We start from the raw sequence: 24,059 nt of genomic DNA, 5'->3' as shown, positions 1-24,059 counted from the left end.
TTTGTTCAAATCTGCTTCATGGCCAGCTGGCTTTGCAAAATTGCAACACTCTGCTTCTTCTTCTTTCATGTGTAAAACACAAATAAGAGTACTGCAAACTCACACAGGAAATAACAGGGATTGAACACTAATTAGCAAGAAGCGACCACCAAGGTCAGGGTGCTAATTAACATAAAAGACAACCCAACAAAACAACAAAACAAAAGAATTGGCAGCCATGCTGGGTGAAGATCCAGAGCGAAAGAAGCCCTAAGAAGCCGAAATACTATCATGTCAAAGTCGATGGGTAAGCAGAGCTGCATTGTTTGCACAAATTAGAGTTAGCTGACAGTGTTAGCAGTAGAAATAGGCTGTGTATTATTTATGATCTTTCCTAATTATTATTTTTAAACAAAAGCAGCACTTATGGTGTTATTTCCTCTGGGGGCAGTTGGTGCGCAAACAAGCCTTAAATGTTAATATAGTGAGCACATTTGGGTAAGGAAGACATAACATGATGCTAATCTAAAAAGGGCTTAATTTGCATAGAAAGCATCTTTGCATAACTCTGCATGGTGATGTAATGTCTTTTCACTCACTCATTAGACACATGCACTGAGAGGTAATAAGAATTCCATAATACATCCGACCCCGAGAGAGACAATTTGCATGCAGAGCAGCCGCCTATTTTACATGAAGTATAGTTTGTGTGTGCACCAACAGCCGTGTCATCATTTCACTCCGCTGACAGCAACTTCTGATGCATTGTGGGAAAACATTGTAGAGCATCTGTTGTGTTATATATGGTAAAAGGGTGAAAAAATGGCCGGGTATGGCAAAAAGGAGTTTCTCACAAGAGTTGTACTGCTCCGTTACAGTTTTTGATGATGACGATGATTATTATTATTATTATTTTTTTTTTACTTGGCAATAACCGTGAAAAAAGGTGGGAAAGGGACAGCTTTTGCAGGAAGAAGGTGTGGAAAATTTGTTAAGGCTGGCAGAGGGTTAATCCTCTGATAGTATAATTTCCAAAATGGAACTCCACATTCCGTACCGGTGCCGTTTATCATGATTAACGATATAGGGTGTGTGTGAAAAACTCTACTTTACACACACATGTTGACCCGTTTCTATTATGGCTAACTCCAAGTTTGACTTTGTACCTCAAATTCCATATAAGTACATTTTATAAAGCACAGCAACTTGGTAAAAAATAGTAGAAAAATGGCAACTTTTAAAGACCCAGTGTGTAGTCCTTAGCGCCATCTAGTGTTCAAAGAATAGCATTAGAAGAACGCGCACTACGGTTGCTCATAGAGACCGCATTTGGCAAGCCTACCATTAATTCTTATTTTATGTGAGCAAACGAGCATCTCGGCGAGTGACGGCGACTTGGCAACCGTTGTGAAGCCCGGCGAGCGGCGCCGAAAGACAGAGTGAGCCGGAATTAGTCGGAGCAGCTAACAAGAGGGGCTAGCGGGAGTTAGTCGGAGCTAAGGTGGCCAACGTTCCGTATTTAGACCTATAAGTACGCGTCCTGTATTGAGTTGTCAAGGGACGCACTTTGTCCCGTAATACCATGAGAGTCAAAAAATGTCTGTAAAATGTCAATGGAATTAATGAATAACAGTGACCTTTAAGTGAGAACTTACGGTAAAGTTCCAAGGACCTCCTGCTCTGTGACCAATGAGCTGACAGCACATGTATGACGAGAATCCGCTCATCTTATTGGTCGACGTAATGTTGTTTGCGTAAGTACATAGCTGACAATCCGACCGGCAGCGCATCAGCAGTACTCCTCCGAATAAAGGCAGAAACAATAAACAATAAAAATACTGGGATGCAAAACACATGGGTCGAGAAAGTGTGAGAAAATATAACTTAGCCCCGATGGTGGACTGACTGGCCTCAAGTAATGCTTCCAGTGGTGCAGCCGTACAACGCACAAATAAATTACGGGGGGCCCCAGAAAAAATTGTTGACCACCAGGCAACGCCAGCGATAGATAGCGATAGAATGATTCTTGAACCCTCTGATCAAGGTAATTTGGGAATGTGCAATGAATATCTGTGTTGTATGTAAAACATAGTAGATTGACAAGTACGTTAAATAGATAATACATAAAAGTAACTATTGATGAATAACACACACAGCCTTACTTTTATTACAAGTTCAAACAGATTTAACTATAAATACAGTAAAAATAATGTATCTAATTTACAGGTGACACATTGTATGCATGGTTTGAGCTATCACTTACCTGACTGTGCTCTAAAGTTGACTCTCAGAACATTAAATGACGATGATGAAATATAAATGGGAAAAATAGGCAAATAAATAGTTTAGGGCATTGAGCTTTTCATAAGTTACAGGTTGAATGTTCTGCATATCATTTGCTGTTTAAGGGTTACTTGACTCATTGAGCCATTTTCAGCAGGAAATAGTAACTTCATTATTTTTCATGTACAATAAATAACTTAAAAATATTTTTTTCCACTTAGTGTCTACAGAAGGTGACATAACCTGTGCTGAGGAAGTAGGCAACAACCAATCTTGGCTCAGTTTGCTGACCAAACCCAGAAAACAGGTGAGGCATGATTGGTCGTTAGTTCAGTCGACAGCAAAATTGAAATGTTTGTACATGAAAAATAATGAAGTTATCAAACTTTTACATGTGTTCATATCATAAAAAAAAAAAAAAAAGGTTAAAAAAATTACGCCAACAAGATTTGGCAACCCTAGTCGGAGCCATAGGCTGGAGTGGCTAACAAAACCGGCTAGCGGGAGGAGCCAGTAAAATAAAAGCTAGTAAAAGATTACTAGACCTATGACTATAATTAAAAAAAAAAAACTTTATGCGATTTTTTTTTTTTTTTTTTTTGCATACTATTGTCATAAACAGTCGTTTTTTTTTATGAATGAATGATTAGTTCACCACTAGATGGTGGTAGGGATCACTGAATGTCCCTTTAAAGGCAGAATCACAGAAATCACATCTTCAACAGAGGACTTTTACAGGCAGTGTAAAAGGGTTTGAAACAAAGCTAGTATTTGCCTCCCCAGCTCCAATTGTACCCACAACTGGCGACATTGTGATGTAACATATTGTCCTTTTGCTTTCATCCTAAATAACAGCGCTCGGATAAGATGAAATCAGACGTTTCAGCGTGGATGTACTGAAAGTTTCCCTGCAAAGTGCATAAGCGTGAGTTGGAGTGGCGGAATAATAGCAGCGGTCAGAGACGAGATGGAGGAATAATGGAGTTCTTCGCAGGTCAACGCGGAGCTGCTGACCTCCCGCCGTGTTCTGTCCGTCCTTCGCTCATCTGCCAGTGTGTCCATCACTCAAGCGAGCTCCGCTGGGCTTTGCGCCGCGCAAGAAGAAATGGTGAGTGGGAAGAATACTTTCTCTGCTTTCCTTTCCAAGCATCAGTCAATATTGTGTTGTGTTTTGTCAGTGTTGTTCGTACAAACAGCAATCTAGAATAAAGGTATAAAATGTCGCATTTTACAGGCAATGTAAAAAGGCTTTGCACACATTGTCCTGCATTTGTTTTGGCTGTTTTACCAATTTACGACTGCTAAAGGCAGAAAATCGCCAGGTCAACTTTATACCGTTCTTTTCACGTCTGTGATTATTATGCAGAACTGCGACTTGGGGAAAAAAGATCTGCTATGGAGTTCTAAAAGTGGAAAATATTCATGTGTCAAATTCCTATCCATTTTCCATTTTGGTGCAATTCATAGTGAATGGTAACCTGTACAAAAAGGTAGAAAATTGCTGGCTTTGGCGGTTTTAAATGTAGGAGTCACCTGCCTACCTCCAAAGGCAAAGTATTGGTGGATTGGAAGATTACCAAGGTTTACACGCAGGTGTCACCTGCCTGTTACTACCTCTGAGGATGGAATCATTTCAGGTCAACTTTGTCCCCTCATTTTGTGCACCAACATGGGAAAACGTTTATTATTATTATTGTTTTTTTTTTTAATTTGGGGGTCAGTGTGAGAGGGTTCTTCACAGAAGCGTTGTCCTACCTTTGTTACTACCTCCAAACATTACACATTTTACTACCTCTGAAGGCATATTGGCTTCTTACACCCGTGCTGTTTTGGTGCGCTTTAAACAGAAGAGCTAAAACATGAAAATATTAGTAGACGGGCGTACAAATTGAGAATCGAATACTGTACCTACCCTCATTCCGTTTTGGTGCCATTGGTATTGAACAGCAACATGCAAATAGGTGAAAGAATGTCATCTTTTACAGGCAGTGTAAGAAGAATTTTACTCGCACGTGTTGCCTGCCTGAGAACACAAACTTGGAAAAAGTCTCTGATATGGTTCTTCCACTACTTTGGAAAGCGGAATACGCATGACTTGACTTTGTACCCCCATTTCATAATTATACACAAAATTGGGCCCTGAAATAAAGATGATGATGAAAACTTTATTACAGACTCAAAAAAGATCCAGGTAAAAAATGAATTAAATAAACGTTACATAAAAAGGTTATAAGAAGTAGAAAAATTACAGCTTTTAGAGATTCTGGGAAAAGATTTGCACATTTTGACTGTTACAACCTGGATCAACTTTTTACCCCACATTCCAAGTTTTTGCCGTTCATACGGCACAGGAACCTGTAAAAAAGTTGGAAAATTGCTTTGGTAAATTACCCTTGCAGCATATGTAAACGGGCTATTCAATCTGGCTCTGTTTTGGCTGTGATACGACCGCCAAAGGCGGTAAATTGCCTGTTCGACTGTACTTTATATCCTCCATAGTGGTGCCATTTCAAAAGGTTGAAAATTTGCAGGCAGCGTGAAAGTGGGCTGTGATCTTTTTGTGAGTGTCTCTCACAAGACGTCCTCCATGTGATCCGCACAACAAACCTTTTTTTTGGCAAAAATGTGTCGCACGCACACACGAAAGGTTAATTGGCTCGACCGTCGCTGACGTTTTGAGGCAAAAGCGTCTCTTTTGGAGTCACAAATGCTGGATTGTTGAGCGGATGAAAGTGAGGGAGTGCTGGAGCGGGGGCTGACAGTCGAAGTGGGGTGTTTGTTGTGGATTTACAGAAGAGCGAGAGAGAGAGAGAGAGTTGTCGTTCAAAGAAGCTTAGAAGTGCGGCAGCCATTACACAAAAATGACGCTACGGGAGCCAAAGCATCACTTGTGGCAGCGCTGTTGTACGCTGACGCCGTGGTCCAATTAAGACCATCGTCAAGATGGAGGCCACCGTGGCGGCCGCCATTAACGAGTCGTGGGCGCGAGAGATGGCCAGGCAATTACGACACATGAGACTTACCAGGCACAGTCCCAATTACCGGCTGATTGTCAAAGGGAGCGAAAAAGAAGCAGGCGGGGTCGCCGGTAATTTGGCTGTGGCCGCCATGATGAGGGGTGTAACCAAGTAACCGAAGACGACGGCGCTCTGACTACCTTTGTTGTGACAAAATTGAGCTGATAAGGATGCCAGTGGTGGCACACACCATCAAAGACAGTCCAATAAATTAGTGGACTGGGGGGGGGGCATGCAACGGTGCCACGGTAACCTAACAGCTTCATAGCACAGTTAGTCAGTAGTGAAATTATCTATAAATATGAATAGAAAATGATCAACAAGATATGATTAGGTTATGGAAATCTAGAATGATTGATTACTGGACTCTTCCTTTTTATTTTATTTGTATGCATTATATCATATGGGCTAGTAAATTATTAATTGCATAAACATTATTACAAGGGATGGGTGTGTACCGATAACAGGCATCAGTATCTGGCCGATACTCGGCTTTATTTGAAGGTGTCAGTACGCGTGACGGTGACTGATAAGTTTTATGATCAAGAACAAAAATTTAGAAAAGAAAAGAAAATTGCCATTCATTCCAAGCAATTTTAAGGAAAATGTTATATTGGAATATGTAGGTCTTTTTAATTCTTTATTTCTTTAAAATAACCAGTGATTATTTTGGGGAGAAAAGTGGCATTATACTGCTTATTTTAAAGGAGAAACTTGATTGTACTTGTTTTAAGGTATTTCTAAAGCAAGATTTGGGTTCACAAACAAATGTGTCACTGTTTTTTGAAAAATTATATGATGTAATTTTGATGTAATGTGAGGTTAAAGTTGAAATATTGAATTTACTCAATTATCTTAAATTAAATTATTTTCTTATTGAAATGATGGATACATGTTAATAATAAAACATGGTTAATAAGAATTAAAGATGAAGAGAGTTATTGTTATTGCCTGGGTTGGAAAAAAACTTTCATGTGTAATAATATTTTGAGAAACATGCATGACTCTTATCTAATGTAATTTGGATGCAGAATGAATCAGAAATTGAGAACTACAGTGAAGCTATAGCTACTGATAAGATCAAATTGATTTTATGAAGTAATATAATATACTGTAGCCTATATGAAAAAACCCAAAACATTACCAACGAAAGCATTATTTCATTATCTTAAATTAATAAATAAAAGTGACAAAATGAATATCGTTGTCCCTACACTGAAACCCTCCATTTTCAAATGAAAGTCATAATTTTTGTTTTACTTTCAGTGAATCTCAAAGAAAGGACATAAATTGACTTATCCAGCAAGTTTAATGAAATATCTGATTTAAGTGCATGTGTATTCATGAAAAGTCATATTCCACAGTCTTGCTCATCATCAGCAAAAGTAAGATTTGCTCCTTACATGATGCTCCGTGTCCTCAGGCCAATAATCACGGATTACTTCGAACTAAGCATGCGCCTGTAGGGGGCGTTCGGGGACGTGCTGACGCATGCGGCTAAAAATTCATGAGGCCTAATTTGGCTAAACGCAGAAGCTTCTTCTTACATATTCAATCAAGATGCAGGCTCTTAGAATAGGGGCTCACCGATGAGGCCAGCCACCAGGGGGCAGCATTTGACTTGCAGTGCCGGGAATCCTCGAGTGTTTTGTAGGGATAGAGGAGTGGAAGTCCTGCAGTTGCATGCACACAGCCTCTGGTTGGTCTACATTTCCTATTTTAGCTGGAGCCACATACCCGAGCTGCCCGCACACACGCACACACGCACACACGCACACACGCATACAGACACACAAAGAGCACACATGATCCAGTTAAATGACTCTTTTTCAATACGTCCTTATTTTGGTGCTACTGTGAGAAAATTAAGTTATGAAAAACAAAACAAACAAATAATACAATGACTGTACGTGCTATTATTCTCTAAATTAAGTAGGTATTATGCATTGGCAGGTTTCTTTACTAAATCACATTGTGATTTATCTTCTTTTCTCGCACAGTTGTTTATTTCGGTAAATCTGCCAATAAATGTGGAGTGCTCCAGAACTGCTGGATTATTCCAAAGCTTTTCCAAGTGACTTACGTTTTACTGCCTTATCTTTCACAGACGAGAAGGGTTGGAGAGGGAGTGAGGATTGGGGTTAGGGTTAAGGCGTGGATTGGGGTTAAGGTAAGAGCATGGGTTAAAGGTAGAATGACTACATTGTCGACTATAATGATAAAAGTCGAGTCAAAGTCGATTTATCAGTGATGTCATTGATATATACAATATTTTTTTTAGCACTGTATAGCGCTCCCCAACTTTTTATTGCGTCATGTTTGTTTGTTTTATTCATTTTTTCCTTTCGGACACATTATTACAGGTTACATCGATCACATCATATCATTTGCAACATTGACATCCGAAAAAAGGGCTGACGGGTTGAAGCCATGGCTTATTAGTAACCCGTCCCCATCGATTCTTATACTATACGCATCAGTCATATACATTGTTTATGAAGGTCATTGATTCATATCGTTATCAATCCCAGACTTAAGTCTGCACACTCCTCGCTCAGTTCATCTTGAGTAATGTCTGTGTGTAAGTTGCAGCTAGTACCAATTATTTGGAATTGGTAAATCGGTTTCCGGACGCCACCAACAGGGCCCACCCAACCAGGCGAGCATTCAAGGCGAGCGCATGCTCGTTCACCAGTAGCGTCTTCGCTGACCTTGGATCAGCTTTCACGCATGAAGACTGTGTTGCCTTGTTGGCCGAACATTTCGCTGTTTCGCGGAGCGTTATAGTCGGGCAACAGCAGCAGACTGGGGAGTCGTAAAACCTTGAGATGCCAATAACACACTTTCAAGCTTTAAATGTTGATTCCGAGTAGTAATGTTGACTCACCAACTAGTTGGTTTAACCTCTGGTTAAGGTAAGAGTTAGGGGTAAAGGACAAAGGTAACAATTAAGGGTTAGGATTAGGTTTAGACATAAAACATAGATATAAAAAGTAAGGTTTAGGATTTAAGGTTAGAGGGTAGGGTTTAGGGGGTTAAAATTTGAGGTTTAAGTTTAAGGGTTGGGGCTCCTTTTTTTGTCCGCAGTGCAGTCAGGGTTGGGGTTTAGGGGTCAGGGCTGCAGTGTATTCAATTTTCCCCTACAGTGCAGTGAGAGTGTTTCTCGTACGGCGGGCGTGCATGAGCATGCACAGGTCCCCGCCTCCGTGTGAACATATTGTACATGCCGTGCCGTCAAGCGTGACATCGCCGCTGAAATGTATGCGAGCTGTCACCACCGGCGCAATATGAATGGATGGCATCCTGACAGATGTGCTGGACATGTTGAGACCGTGAAAATAGCTTCACATTGTTCTATAGCATGTGGATGAAAGATTCCTGGCAAAGAACGAATAATATGTTCCAGTTGCTTGGGTATGGCATTAATTGTATCAGAGCACAATCAAGTGAACCCGTGTTACTGAATAACCTCACCTCAAATTCATGAAACCCCCATGAAATGATCATCAATATCATTAGTAATCACCTGGTCATTTCAAAAAATCTTACTCATCCATGAAAACTGCTCATATTAAGAGATCAACCATGGCTAACTGTTGCTAACAAAAACAACAGTCCTTCCCGAAGCACCTTAAATTGTCTCTCAGATGAATTACTAATGATACTGCTTGCACTGTATCAAAGATAATTTGACATTACATAAAGACTAGATGAAAGATGAAATCATGTTGTTGTTGTTTTTTGGTCATGTAGGGTTAGGTAAAATGTGACCCACAACAGTGGAACACGGGTCACAACAGTGGCTAGTGATGATTTAAACTACTTCACCGTAGCTGCCCAAATTAGTTCCCTGACCTGGAATCAAACCCAGGCCACGGAGATGAGAGCACCAAATCCTGACCACTAGACCACGAGGGACTGATTGGTTCTGGGTACCCCCTTTGCCATATTAAACATGATTTTACCCCGCAGTTGCTATCAAACTAAATCTATAAATAGAACCGCACCACAAAGACAAAAAGGTAGTGGTGTGCGATACTGCAAATTTTGGTATTGATTTGATACCAAGTAAATACAGGGCCAGTATTGCCAATACTAATATTGATATCGATGCTTTTAGAAAATTATTATTATTATTATTATTTTTAATTAAGGTAGCTGGTAGGTACTGTGGGTGTCGTTTCCTTTTTAAACAAAGGATAAAATTAGGACAAAGTTTGTTGACAAATAGAAATGACTTTATCAAGGTTTTTTTCCCAGAAGCATTACAATCATAACAAAATATATATTTTTTACTTTCTTAAACAAATTGCACAAAGTGATCATAGGAAAACAAATTTAAGCAAATTATCATTTACTGTTCAGAAACTACAAATAAAAAAAATTAAAAAATCTGCCTTCATTGAACTTCGTTTGTGGATTTTTTTCAACCTAAATAACCAAGATTTTAAAGATTATCGTGCATCAAATATAAAACATAAAACAACATAAAAAACTAATTATTTTTCAAGTACAATACTGTATGTGGCACAGAGATGAGATGCTAAGTCAAGTGACAGCGACACGATCAAAATACAGGAGGGGAGGAGGGAGATTTACAGAAGTGGAGTGTGCAGTGACATACCCGTTACCTGTTTGACCAAACCGCAGTGCATAAAAGAGCCAAACTAAAACTAAACTACTAGATCAATATTATAGTGCCAGTATCGATCCGACATCAACACTGACTTGGCATCGATAATATCGATATTTGGATCGATCCACCCACCACTACGAAAAGGGCGAGTTACCTGAAAAAAACCCCAAAAATATAAAACTCCATCACGCTCACATTTAAGGTGCAGATTGATCTGCCCTGTAAAAGAATCCATACCAGACTCTTTAACATAAATTCTTCATTCATCTGCCAATCAATGATGTCAGCTGAGGTTAGCCAAGAGAAGATTAGCCTGCTGGGAGACTCGATTACCATTTTCTTCATCGTGGTGGGATGCTGGATCCATCCATCCATCCATCAATCCATCACTCCCTCCCTCCCTCCCTCCATCCATCCATCCATTTCCTGCTACTTATCAGTCTGCGCAGCGAAGTCCAGACTTCCCTTTCCCCAGCCACTATGCCCATCTCCTCCAGGGAAATCCCAAGGTGTTCCCATATCAACCGGTAGACATATCTCTCCAGCGTGTTCTGTGTCGTCACCAGGGGTCTCCTACCAGTGGGACATGGTTACGACCCATAAATCATGACCATAGGTGAGGGTAGGAACGTAGATTAACCGATAAATTGAGAACTTCACTTTTCGGCTGAGCTCCTTCTTGAGCACGACGGACCGACACAGAGTCCGAATCATCAGAGACACGTCGCAAATAAGTGGATGGAAGAGATGCTTGTGAAGTCCTCTGTTTGCACCCCAAGGGGATTTGCAGCTTTTTTGTTGGGCAGTGTCGGTGAGTATTTACCGCCTGCCGTGAAACAAGCCTTCTGCGCAAGTCTGATAATGTCACGACGACTGACGCCGCGCTGACACCTCTCCATATCACTGCCACTTTTTAAAAAATTTTTTTTTTAAGTAAAATACTGACTTTACTGCTTTTATTAGGAAGTGAACAGACGAAGCGAGAAGGGATAACGAGGGGAAACAATTGTCATGTTCCCTTGGCTTTGACAAGCTTGCCGGCTGCCGGGGACGTTTTCCAGCATCCCGGACGTGCAGAATCGCGTACCACGGGACACATTTCTTTGTATTCCAGGACGTGTCAAACATGACGGCAGACAGGATCCGTTCGGAAGTATGTTGCCAGTAAGCGCGCCTTGTTATTGTCAAGTTTGCTGCCAAGCGGCTGTGAGTGGAGCCTTTCAGATTAAATTTGACGAAACCGACGTGTTTCACACAGAACAGATCAGCTCCCCTGACATTGGGAACATCTTTTTATTACATTTTTTTTTTTTATTATTTTATCCGTCACATTCTCCACAACTTTCGGCATGAAAATGCTGATGCAGGGGATGCACCTCGCACTCTGGTCCCCTGGGATATTGACAAGGAAGAAATAAACTATCAGGGCAGCAAAAAATTACGTCAACGCAAGTTGTACAAATTTGGAATAATTTTTTTCCTCCCTGTTTTGACAAACCCACAAAACAGTTTCCCTTCAGCAACAGGAAATTTGATCGATGTCTACCATGAGTCGACCCACAAAAAAGTCTCAAGAACCAATCCCTGAAAAGACAAATGATGTCTTTCATTTTGGTTTGAAGCCTTTTATGCACACAAAGTTGGGTCAAACACTCTAAAACAGTTGACTAAAAAATAACCCAATTTGGGTCAACTTTCTGGGTTGTTTTGCACAAAATAAACTAAAAAAATTGGGCCATTATATAACAATAAAAAATATTGGGCTGTTTTGTACAAAAAACAACAACAAAAACAAACATACAAAACAAACAAACAAACAAAACAGAAAATTGACAAATTGTCAATTTTTGACCCAGATTGGGCAATTTTTTTTTTTCAACCCAACTGTTTTTACAGTGAAAATAACAAATTGTTCAAAAAGCGACTGATTAAACCTTTTGGGTTATTTATTTAACCCACAAAATTTGGGTCAAATGATCAAATAACCCACCCCAAAACATTTTTTAAGGTTGTTTTGTCCTTTGTTTGGTTTGTTTTGAGGTTAAATGAATAACCCACAAAGTTGGCTTGGCCCCCTTTTGACTCAATTTGGCTATATTTTACCCAACGCTTTTTAGAGTGTAGTTCCCACTTTTGTTTGTTAGGATTGGTTCAAATGTTCCAAAAGCCAGTTTCACTTCGCGACATGGAATTTTATGCATCTGTTTGGAGTAGACACATGAGGTTTAAAGCAGCCATGTCAGATGTTGTCCAAATGCGACCACACATGAGACATTCTGAATTCGGGGAGAAACAATTTTTTTTACATGTCAACAGAGCATGTGTAATGCTGGTAAAACTCAAAATTTGATAGTCCCACTGCAGCACCAGTTTCAACCAATCAACACACGAAGAAGTTTAATAACCAAGGCCAAAACGAACCACAGGTACAATATTCCAGACAGATGCTGGACTGCAAAGCGTTTTTGCCTACGGCAACAAATGTGGCCGCAGCATGGCATCAAAGTTTAATGATCATTTTGAGTAGTCACTATTTAAAAAGGGCTATGAGAGCCGGTTTATCACTACTTGTACATCCCAGAATTAAGAATATTCGGTGTCTTGGTCTTCTCAAATCCCCTCTAAAGATGCCCACGGGACTGGTGGCAGTGTGGATTAGTTTGCTGCTGAACACTGCAGCTTTCTTGCAGTAAAGCTGACAGAGAACAAGCTGTAAGTTTGGACTGCAGCGTGTGATTCATTGGAATGCTGACCTTCCTTTAAGGGGGGATGATGAACAACCCGCTACTAGACCTCAGGCCCGGGGGCCGCGCCCCCCTCCCCATACTCCGCTGCTGCCCTCCCCTCTCATCTGTCTGCAGCCTCACCTTCAGCTCACATTCAATCACTGTGGCAGCCGGCCGCCTGATAAATACTGACCATATGGCTGCCTTCGTCAATTGGCGTGGAAAACAAGCAAAAATGTCACGGTGCCATCTCGTCCTTCCATAAGTGCAATATCCCTTCCACTTTGCACCACTCTTGCCGATAATAGCCTGCATTAGTGCGACTAATGGACAAGATGACAGGCAAATTGATGCTGGCTTAAGTTAGTGGGGAGAAAAATGTTTCTCAAACATTTTATGTGGACCAAGGAGGCAGGATTCCAATAAATGTGTGTTTTATTTATATATGTATTGTCAGTAAGTATCCACAAAATGTTACCAAAACATTGGCCTACATAAATAATTAAGACTATTTTCATTCTCTGTTTAAAATATATTTTCAATATTTAATTATATTTTTAAATTGACATAAAATTGAAATATATATATTTTTTAAATATAGCATAAGTGATTTTTGTATAATATTATAAATATGAATTTCTCCTTATATTAATATTTGACAAAACTTTTATTTTATTTTATTTTGTAATGCAGTATGGTACTTTCAGAACATGTATAACATTAGTTTACTACTGTAGTTTTTCAAAACTTGTTTTGTGGATCTCCTTTGTGGTATATGTACGGTTTAAACTACCAGTATAGGCCTTATAAACACTTTTGGGGGGTGTCAATAGTGGGGTTTCCATCCACCCATTTTTTCTCTCGAATTTTCAAGAAATGCGAAAATAAAACGGAATGGAAATACTAGAAATTTGAAAAAGGGCCCAAAATTCGCAAAAAGGTTTTTATGCTTGGAGATAGATTTTGAAGCGTATCGAAAAAAGGAAAATGCAAATTTGGGCTATGGAAACAGGTTTTGCGAATAAACGCTGACAAGACTGGATACACGCCGCACGTTTTGACCGGATATTACGTCACATGTACATTTGTAGTCACAAAACAATGGCGGACGATAAAATAAGGTATATTTGGGGGGACGACGAAACAAATCTTTTTGGAATTAATTAAAGAAGCGAATATTAATGCAATTTTAGATGGAAAACAGCAAAGAAACGTTACGGTTTATCAAGGATTATAAAGCAAACTAATATGACGTCATCATTCTTCTTTTAAATTACTGGTGGATCACGTCTCTATGGTGTATACCGCCACCTACAGCGGCGGAGTCCCCTCTCAATATTTAGATAAGAAGAACAGATGGAAACGGGCAAGTCACATGTCCGTTTTGCGCTTTTTCAGTAAATTCACTTACAAAATTCAAAACAATTGGATGAAACCCCACTAATTGCCTGCAGTTTTTGCTATTGGATGTCAAAAGTTTGTTTATAAACAACTCATGTTGAGTCATGCATCAAATTAAAGGCCACAACAAGGACTTGTTGTATGATCGTTTCTGTAATTAGTTTGTCAATTAGACCTGTATGGTGACACAATGATCAAAAAAAGTTATTTGCTCAAAAAGGTACGCAATGGGTTAGGGTTACTAGAATAGGATCTCGGCCTACTCCGCCCACAACATTGCAGTCTGCGGCAGTTCAACAAGCTCAAGTAGCGTGACATGACGAATCGATACAGAACGTAAAGAATGACTCATTAATTCCTGGGCTCATTATTTATCGCATTCTCACACGTCCAACTTTAATAAAGTGTCGCTGCTTGTGGTCAAGCAGCCGCCGCGGCCGTAATGAGACCGCCCGCGAGCAATTAGACTCTTCGGGGAACCTGAAGAAACACCCATTAATTAGCCAGCCGCTGCGTGATCGAGCGCGCTATTTGCTAACACCGTGTCACGGCTTAATGCCGCAATTTAAATGCAAATGTTGACTTAATGACAACCCCGCCCCCACCTCCCTTCGGATTTGCTATGAATAGTTGCCGATTCCCTGTTTTTGTGACTTTATCGAATGACGACAATCCCAAAGATTTGTGATGAAAGCACCTTTAATGACTTCATTCTGTGTAATCACATGACAGAAATGCATGGCGACTATGATGAATAATTAAGTCAAAGGAAAAGCATTAAAAAGGCTGTAAATGTAGTGCCGGGAACCCCTCAGTTCTATTCCACGTCCCTCAGTGGTAACCTTGGCTCAAACGTCGGGGTCCGAGCGGGGCCGTAATACAGCTCAATCAGTCACTTGAAGCTTTATGCAAATGACCCCGGCTAATGAAACTTTCAAGAGGTGATGTCAAAGACAAAAAGGGGGCGGGGCCAAGCGGTCTCAGAAAGGCGAGCAGCTCCCAATTGGATAAACTCGCCATCCCACACGCTAATGGAGTTGCATAATTAGTCCAATTAATGCCACTGTCAACACTGGCAACACATTAATGCAGCATAGCTCCCTGAGTGTCAGCTTTAAATACTCTAATAACGCTATTAGGGCCACACTGAAATAACAACTGTCATCTTTTAACGAGATAAATGTCACATTTTTTTCCAAGCAGAACTCAAGAATAGGGGTGCAACGGTTTCAGATTTTGGTGTACGATTATTGTCTGAGAAAAAAACATGGTTGTACGTTTTTTACGGTTATTATTGTAGACTTTAAAAAAATCACATCAGCATTTTTTGAATTTTTTTATTTTTAACAACAATAAATAACAGAAACAAATAAAATAAAAATGCTGCCTTTTAAGACAAATACAGCAGATTCGACAGACTTAAAATAGGGCCTGGGCACTATGTATAACAAGTGGACGGTATGTACTCTCTTTTTCTTTCATCTTTCAATTTCTTTCCATTTCAACCATGCTTACAGGTGAAATGTTTGTCCACAGCCTTTAAACTGGTGATTTGTAAAGTTTACCACTACACATGTAGGCATTTTGCAGCCATAATGCATATGTCGAGATCCGTTTCCTGGGAGTCCCAAGATGGCGGCTCCGCGGCTTCAAAAGTCTCGGCCTATTGCCTCTCTAGCGGGCGGCCGAGGATGGCGGGGCTCGCGGGAGCTCCCCGCATTGCCGCGGACCGGAGCCCCGGGGTTGGGAAGGCGGCTGGAGGTCGGTCGGTGGCGACGGAGCGGTGGCGCGGCGAGCAGGGTGCCGGTGTATCCCGCCTCGTTTCGGCCTCCCCTTTCCCTACGTCCAATTACGTACTGTAGTTAAACTTCTGTGTGTTTAAATTCCATTTAGTAACATTCAAAAAGCCAGTTTTTGTGATTTGTGGCGACACATTTTGAAAAAATTTCTTTTAATTGACTGTCAGGTCAAGTGAAGTGTAGAATTACACAACCAAGTGATTTTTTTTATTATTTGCTTATTTCTGAAAATGTCATTCGTTGAGCCATTTAGATTAGATTAGTAATTTACATAATACCATCCCCATATTGACTTTCACTACCTGTTAGTGTGTAAATGTTTTGAGATGTGAGTTTAATTCATTCTGTGACCACCCTCGAAACTCAGAACACTCATTTACAAATCATGAAATGAATGGGTCTCCCACCCAAAAACTACAAAAATGTTTGTAATGTGCTCCCTATAATACTGTACGTTATAAAAAGTAACTGTTAAAAACATAATTAAACTGTTTGTGCATCATGATTTATTAAATCCTTGTTGCTCCTTGTGACTTCGCCACTAGTTGGCAGTATAACAGAGTCACTTAGACCTAAACGAAGAAGAGTTTCATAACTATTGCAAACTTAGTAGTATTAATAATAATAATTCATCTGATTTGTGATCTATCTAATTAGACCCTCGAAGTTGCTTTACAATGGAACAGATACATTATTCATGCACGCACACATCCACACTGAGGTGGCGGTAAGCCACTTAAGTAGTTACAGCTGGCCTGGGGCAGGCTGATGGAAGCGAGGCTGCCAGTGTGCACCTACGGCCACTCCAACCACCACCAAACATTTGCACCTTCCATACACCGGTGTGAGCAGCACTGGAGGCAATGTGTGTGAAGTCTCTTGCCCAAGGACACGACGGCACATGACTTGGGGAGAGTGGGGATCGAACAGCCGACCTTCTGGTTACTGAACGACCGTCTCTACGCCCTGAGCCACGGCCGTCACTGATGCAATGTTGAGGCCTTTAGCTGCGCTTAGAAATTCTGTCCCTAAACGTTATGAACAGAATTGGGGGCAAAGGGCAACCTGGCGGAGTCCAACCCTCATTGGAAACAAATGCAACTTACAGCTGACAACGCAGCCCAAACTCTGACACCAGTCGTAAAAAGGGCTGAACAGCCCGTATCAAGGGGCTCGGGTACCCCGTACTCCCAAAGCACTCCCCACTGGGCCTTCTCCAAGTCCACAAAACACATGTAGACTCCCATGCACCCATGAGGACCCTGCCGAGGGTGTAGAGCTGGTCCACTGTTCCACGGCCAGGATAGATACCACTCTGCTCCTCCTGAATCTGAGATTCAACTTCTCGATGGACCCTCCTCTCCAGCACCCCTGAACAGACCTTACTAGGGGAGTTGAGGAGTGTGATCCCTCTATAATTGGAACACACTCTCCGTGTTCATCATCAAACATCAAAAAACGCCAGAGTCATGGCATTCGCCGGCTAACCTTTAACCCCCCCCCCCCCCCCCACCCATGAAAGTCTCAGAGGTGTGCAAGTGTTCTTTCTCACAGTACGAGGATTTTTATCACTTTAACTCAAGTTTAGTCAACTTTGCATTCCCCGTAAAAATAAATAAATAAATACAACTAATTAGCAGTTTACGGTTTGGATCCGCAGCAAAGGAAAACACCGTCAGCCTGTGGAAACAGATGTACGTTTTGTTTATTCCGCACTTTAGTTGCAGCCCACTGGACATTATGCACATTTCTTTTGGCTCCTAAATGAAATATCTTCAGCTGTATTTCCCCCCGTTTTTATATAGAAGCCACCATATATCAAAATGTCGTAGACATGTCGTACCCCCTGTATAACGAAAATGTTGGTTCAACACATTTTATTAGATTTTTTTTAATTAATTAATTTTTTCCAACATAATACACAAGGAACACACTACTGTGCAGTACTGTATTATTTACAAGTCACTCCATATACCCTGCGTTCATTCTCTTTTAGAGGACCATCACGATCATTTTTCATCTTCAGTTCGTTTCAGATGTCATAGCTCATACGTATTTGATTATAATTCCATTCCACTTATAAGAAAGAGCTTAAAGTAAAAAGTTGTGGTGATATTCTGCGATCAAGTCATCAAGTGATCCAAACGTTACGTTATTTACAATACATGATTACATACAAGGCATTGCCGCATTTTACAAGGTTTAATTACACTCATCCGAACTCGCTGTCACTCTCCTCTGGTGGGAGCTGCTGCTCGAATGATTCACACTCATACATTAATACATTAAATTAAAAGTAGAAATAGACTCACCAAAGAAAGAGAATCAGGAATTGAAGATTATCCCTATTTGGATTACAAATTTTTGCTGCAGATACACGATGCACATACATGTGTGTGTGTGTGTGTATATATATATATATATATATATATATATATATATATATATATATAGTTACTCCACCAATTATGAGGCATATCACCGAATATTGCTGCAGCAGAGCAGGCAAAAGCTTTATTTTTCTTTGAGAGCATTGGTGCGAGCGGAGATGAAGGATTTATCGGCACGTTTCAAACAACAGACAAGCTTTACGCCGTGGATCTCACTGAACAAAGGGAAAGAAATACAACCCGGCTTCTGGCGTTGCTGTGCTTCAGTGGAAGAAATCAGGAGAACACACAAACTTACACACACATATACACGCACACGCAGACCAGACCAGTATTCTCTGCTTGATGCAATTATAATTCATTCAGAGAGAGAAAAAAAAAAAAGAATTGTGGGTCAGATGTTTGGCAGCTTGCTATAAGATTGTTTGTTACGCCCCGACTGGGCCTGTCAGAGACGGCTGCAAATTAATCCACATCGGTGACTAACACCAGTCGCTCGCCAATTTATGCCCAGATGCCAGTCACGTGTAAACAAATACACAGGCAGCGTGCTGTCTGATTCGGGATCACACATCACCTAAACAAACACTGCTGCCTACCAGCTAATGTACGATAATAAGACGAAAGGCACAGTTTGAAAGGCACATCAAGGAGAGCGAAAGGGAAGGTGATTGCAGAGTGATACCTTTTACTGCTGGAATTAAACCTTTCTTTGGTGGAATCGCTCACCAAAAATGCCAAAGAAAAAGCTAAATACACTTGGGGTGTCACGCAACGGAAAAGTGACAATGTTCCTACTCACACATTTTCAAAAGGAAAAAGTATTAAAAGAGTAGTTTGCTTTTTCTTTGGTTTTTATTTTTGTGTCATCAGAAGGGTACCAGTTGTGACAACTGTCTCATTTCCTGCTCGATGGTCTGTTTGACTTTTTTCTTTGGCTTATTTTTTCTTGATGGATGGAAAAATCATGACAACTATGAAACCCAAACAAAGCGGCATAAAATGTGTACAGTGGTACTTTGAGATACGAGCTTAAGTCAAGCCTTGACCATGCCCGTAACTCAAAGTACTTGTATCTCAAATCACCTTGCCCCATTGAAAGGACTGGACATGCCATTGATTTGTTCCAACTCACAAAAAACTCCACCAAAAATGTTTGCAATACCCTTGTGATGAATAAGCGGTTTGGAAAATGGAAAAGGTGCACTCTAAAATGTTGTAGATTATAAAACATACAGTACTGACATAATTGAATAAAAAATAAATTAGTTATACAGTTTTGTTTCATTTTTTAATTCAAGACGTTATGCTGCTTCTTCTTGTGTGCGCTGATTGACCACCAGCGAGCAGTATAATATCGACAATCCGATATACTTGAAGAAGACGGTCACATTTGCTCTGTAAACTGTAGTAATCTTAGTTGTTTTTAAATAAAGAAGAAATGCCTGTGAGTATTGTTGTATACTTTGTCTACATGTGTTGCTACATTATATGTTTTCAAATGCCTGTTGCTTAAAGGTTTATAAGACCACAACTCCAATGCTATTTGTTAGCCATTCTTTGAAAAAGGCCCCTTTTGACGTTGGGGACCCGGACGGCAGCCACAGACGGACTAAAAAAACAAATTAAAAATAATGAGCTGAGCCTCCAGTACAGAAACTTCTTCACAGGGAAAAGGTGACGACATAACGGAAGTTTTTGGGAGAATGTTTGTCCGTCATAATCAGTTTTTTTTTGGTGTCGATTATTTATGGCGGCGGCGTTGTTACCGTGGGGAAAATGATGTACCTTTTTTTGAGGTGAAGCTTGAAGGTCAGCACACACGGCTGGCACAATTAAGATTCAGCAGGTTCTTCACTCCACTCTGCACTTGTTTAATGAGGCTCCTCACTTTTTTTTATTACATATTGGAATATGAATTCAAACTTAGATGTCGGGTTCATGACTATCCAGATACACGCTAAAACTGAATTATTGAAGTTTTTGAATCACTGCCTTCATGTCATAGTTGTGTTCAGTGGAGGCGGCCATTTTAATATAGAAAGTGAACTAAAATAATAAAAACGCATACATATTAATAGGGTATTAACATAAAAAAATAGTTAACATGTTCACTGTACACACGCATACTGGCAGTTTGGCACCCTTGGTTTCGTATATTTGCACACTTGTTCTTTCTTTTTTTCTAATATTTTTAATTAACATCCGCCAACGACAACCTACCCCAACACCCCCCCCCCCCCCACACACACACCCCGCCTCCTACTTCCTCCTGTTTTCATGACTAACATGCACTAATTGAATGTTTATCAGCATTTTTTAGGAAATAGTTTGGCTATATATTAGGTGTATCAGGTAATTTTTTATCATAATTAATCGCATGACTTTAATAGTTAACTCATAATCAATCGCAAATTTCATATCTGTTCTAAATGTACAATAATATATTTTTTCTAAGTTGCATACTCTTGTTAACATAAAAGTGAAAGTAATATGGCTGCCTCATTTAGTCATTGATACAGTAATTTCATAATAATTTAATAATATATTTAATTGAGTTAAAACTAAAAAGATGTACTGTACTGTAAAAAACGAGTATGATATTTATTTGTGTTTTTCTTCTGCCACTAGATGGCATAATTGCATTTGTAAAACGTTGGTGACAGCTCAGTGTATTTTCATATTAAGAGCTATTTAATCTTTAACAATAGTATAGTATAATAATCTTTAACTTGTGAAATGTATATACACCCCCCCTCACACACACACACACACACACACACACACACACACACACACACACACACACACACACACACACACACACACACACACACACACACACACACACACACACACACACACACACACACACACACACACACACACACGTCTCTGGCATGAAAAGTTTAGTGAAAATGGGCACTTTACATCCACAAGCAGCAAAGCCTACACAATAATTCAATTCAAGATCACAATCCAGTGGAAAACAGTATATAAATAAAGTAGCCTACCATTTATTCATAGCCTTAAAAAAAAAATTTGAATGGTTAATTAATTAATCAAAATCCAATTATAATTTCAATGATTACACTCCACAATTACAAAATTGGCATAATCGTAAACAAAAGATTATTAATACTTGTTTAAATTTATATATTTGCACCTTTTTTATTTTAGAATGACTCATTTAATAAATCTTGTTTGTTCCAAAAGGAACTTAATTATAGTGTTTCCAATACTTTCATTTGTCTTAATATTTTTAAATGTTTAAACATTTTCTTGTTATGTATCAAAAAATAATCGTTTGAATAGTGATTTCAATTATTACCAAAATAATTGGGATTATAATTTTTTCTATAATTGAGCAGCCCTAGTTCAAAATCTAAATACTACTCACCAGTGCTGTTCATTCAGCTCAGTTTCTAGCTTAACTTTATTTCCAATTGGCCAGATTTTCTTTGCTGCTACAAATTCAACACATGGAAACGTTTTGCTGAAATTATGTGAAAAGTGTGCTGTCCACAACGAGCAGTGCTGCTATAAGGTGGCCACTCTTGCAAAATCTCACCTTCACTCAAGGAACCCGGACATCATGACAAGTTTGCTCTATAATATTTATTTGGTTGTTATTAGCATAACTATGAGATTCATTTTTCAAAAATAATTTTCAGTTTAATACATTTTGTAGAAACTTTATTTGGACCATTGTTATTTACGTCGCAACGCATTCAGTGAATAGTGACGTAGAATGACGGCTGGCTCTCTGCCGAGCAATGTGAAACGCCTATCAAAAAAAAAAAGCAAGGTAAGTCTCCGTAGCGTTCCTAAAGGGACGATCAAAACTCTTGAATGCGTCTGGTGAAATGTCGAGAGCACGGCGTGGGGGAGGCTGACTCTCCCGATCGCATGTTGTTTCTTTAGGAACGCAACGAGGCTTAACTTGCTTTCTTCATAGACGTTTCACATTGCTTGGCAGAGAGCCTGCCGCCATTCTACGTCACGACGCACTCAATGACATTAATAACAATGGCAGCGTACGTCCAAATAGTTTCTACAAAATGTATTTAACTGGAGATGATTTTTCGGAAAATGAATCTCATAGTTATGTTAGTAACAACCAAATAAATAATATACAGCAAACTTGTCATGACAGTCGGGGGGTTCCTTTTAAGTTGAGCCACAACAGGCTTCCTTCATAACGAGACAGCTGCAGTGTTTTGACCCCTCCGTTTCTGCAGCACTGCCTCTCTCGCTTGAGCGACGTCATAAACGTATCTACTTCATTCATATTGTTGGTTTGCTATTACGTAGTCTTTTTACTCCCGATGAAAACTAATCTAGTTTACTGCTGTATGCTGCCATCCGCCAAACGACAGTTGGCGGTCGGGAGGGACGAAATAGAACTGAGCGTGTGCTGATTGGGTCTTGACGTCACGTGACATCAGTCCTGTATTTCTATATATATATATATATATATATATATATATACCAACATTTCAATGGGCCGACCCGATCTCATATTCGAGTGGTCCACTCTGTATATAGTGATCTGTATTAGGCGGTGAGTCGGACCACTAGAGGGAGCCCACATACTACTACTTTAGCATATTATCTGGGGTTGCAGTAGTTTTACTTTATTTCATGATGTGGCTGACTTATTTGCACACTTGTCTCTCAGTTCGATATGTTTACATGTGAAATAAATCACGACTGATAAAATTAATCAAAATTATTTCCTATGGGAATGATTGATTTAATAAATCCGGAGGACTCTCAGTTTTTCATGGCAGAGACTGAGCGTGTCAACATTCTTATCATGTGCAACGTTGACGTCGTAATGAGCTGAAGCTAATTGGTGGAGTATCACGTCCCTTACAATCATTGCGCTCCGTGCTCGACTTAGTATTCGGCAGCGGCGTATCGAGCGACGTAGCCGTTCTAATGAAATGCACGACACCGTCAGATTCATGATCAGCTCCACTTATAATACGTGTCGAATCTCGCCCTAATGCGGCGCCACGGGGACTCTACACACAAACAAACAAACGACTGCTTCAGATGCATTGATCACTTTGCGCTGCGTTAGCCGTGTTTGTGTAATAAAACAGTCGCAAGGTTGACTGACAGCCGCTCCTCTGAGAGGTGGCTGATTGCTTTGGCTCCGGGCTCACTGTATGAATTATAACATGCTCGCGGCTTCATCGCTGTGGGTTTAAACCGAGTTTGCCACATGAAAGTGGGGTGAAGTATGTTATTAGCCTAATGGGGATAATTACCGAAGGCATATATATGTATATATATATATATATATACACATATATATATACATATAATGAAAATGGTCTGTTTTCTTTATGTCTATGTAGATTCTCTGTCGTTTAGGTCATGGCAATGTGGAAAGTTTCAATCGAGCTAACTGGAGTCTTGTATGTTTTTTTGTTAAATGAAATTTGTAAAAACAATATAATCAAGTAAAGATCCATTCCGTTACTAAAATTATCTTATATATTTTTTAAATCCTTTGATAGTTTTCCTTTGACCATTAAAATTAGTACAATAAAAATGTGTACAATTCATTGGCTGGAGGTGACCTCGCGACATTGCTTGACCTATCTGTGCTGCAGGGAATTTGGTGTGCTCAGTAGTTGACTTGTGGCTGTTGTGATGATGCCTTGTGTAACTTCTTCATTTTTATAATCCCTTCATAAAAACTATGTAGAGCAAAAAAAGAAAGTGGTTGTACTCGACGCCAAAACTAGTCAAGATAAACGAAAACCTTTTTGTCTTACAAAAGAAAAACTAAAGGAACGGATGAGCAATATGAA

General features: G+C 39.8%; 1 long non-coding RNA gene across 1 annotated transcript in view; it reads left to right on the top strand.

Moving 5' to 3' along the window:
• Positions 1–24,059, top strand: part of LOC147180942 (uncharacterized) — a 70,650-nt gene that overhangs the window by 18,181 nt on the left and 28,410 nt on the right. Inside the window, exons 2-4 of the long non-coding RNA XR_015095885.1 lie at positions 2,484–2,569; positions 3,118–3,187; positions 3,257–3,370. This is a non-coding gene — a long non-coding RNA (uncharacterized LOC147180942). The remainder of the gene's footprint in view (positions 1–2,483; positions 2,570–3,117; positions 3,188–3,256; positions 3,371–24,059) is intronic.

This window comes from Leptonotus elevatus, chromosome 1 (assembly GCF_054856555.1).
Source record: "Leptonotus elevatus isolate MCC_2025b chromosome 1, RoL_Lele_1.0, whole genome shotgun sequence".
Taxonomy (NCBI): Eukaryota; Metazoa; Chordata; class Actinopteri; order Syngnathiformes; family Syngnathidae; genus Leptonotus; species Leptonotus elevatus.
The sequence above is the reverse complement of the archived record's forward strand: the minus strand, read 5'-3'. Positions and strand labels throughout refer to the sequence as shown.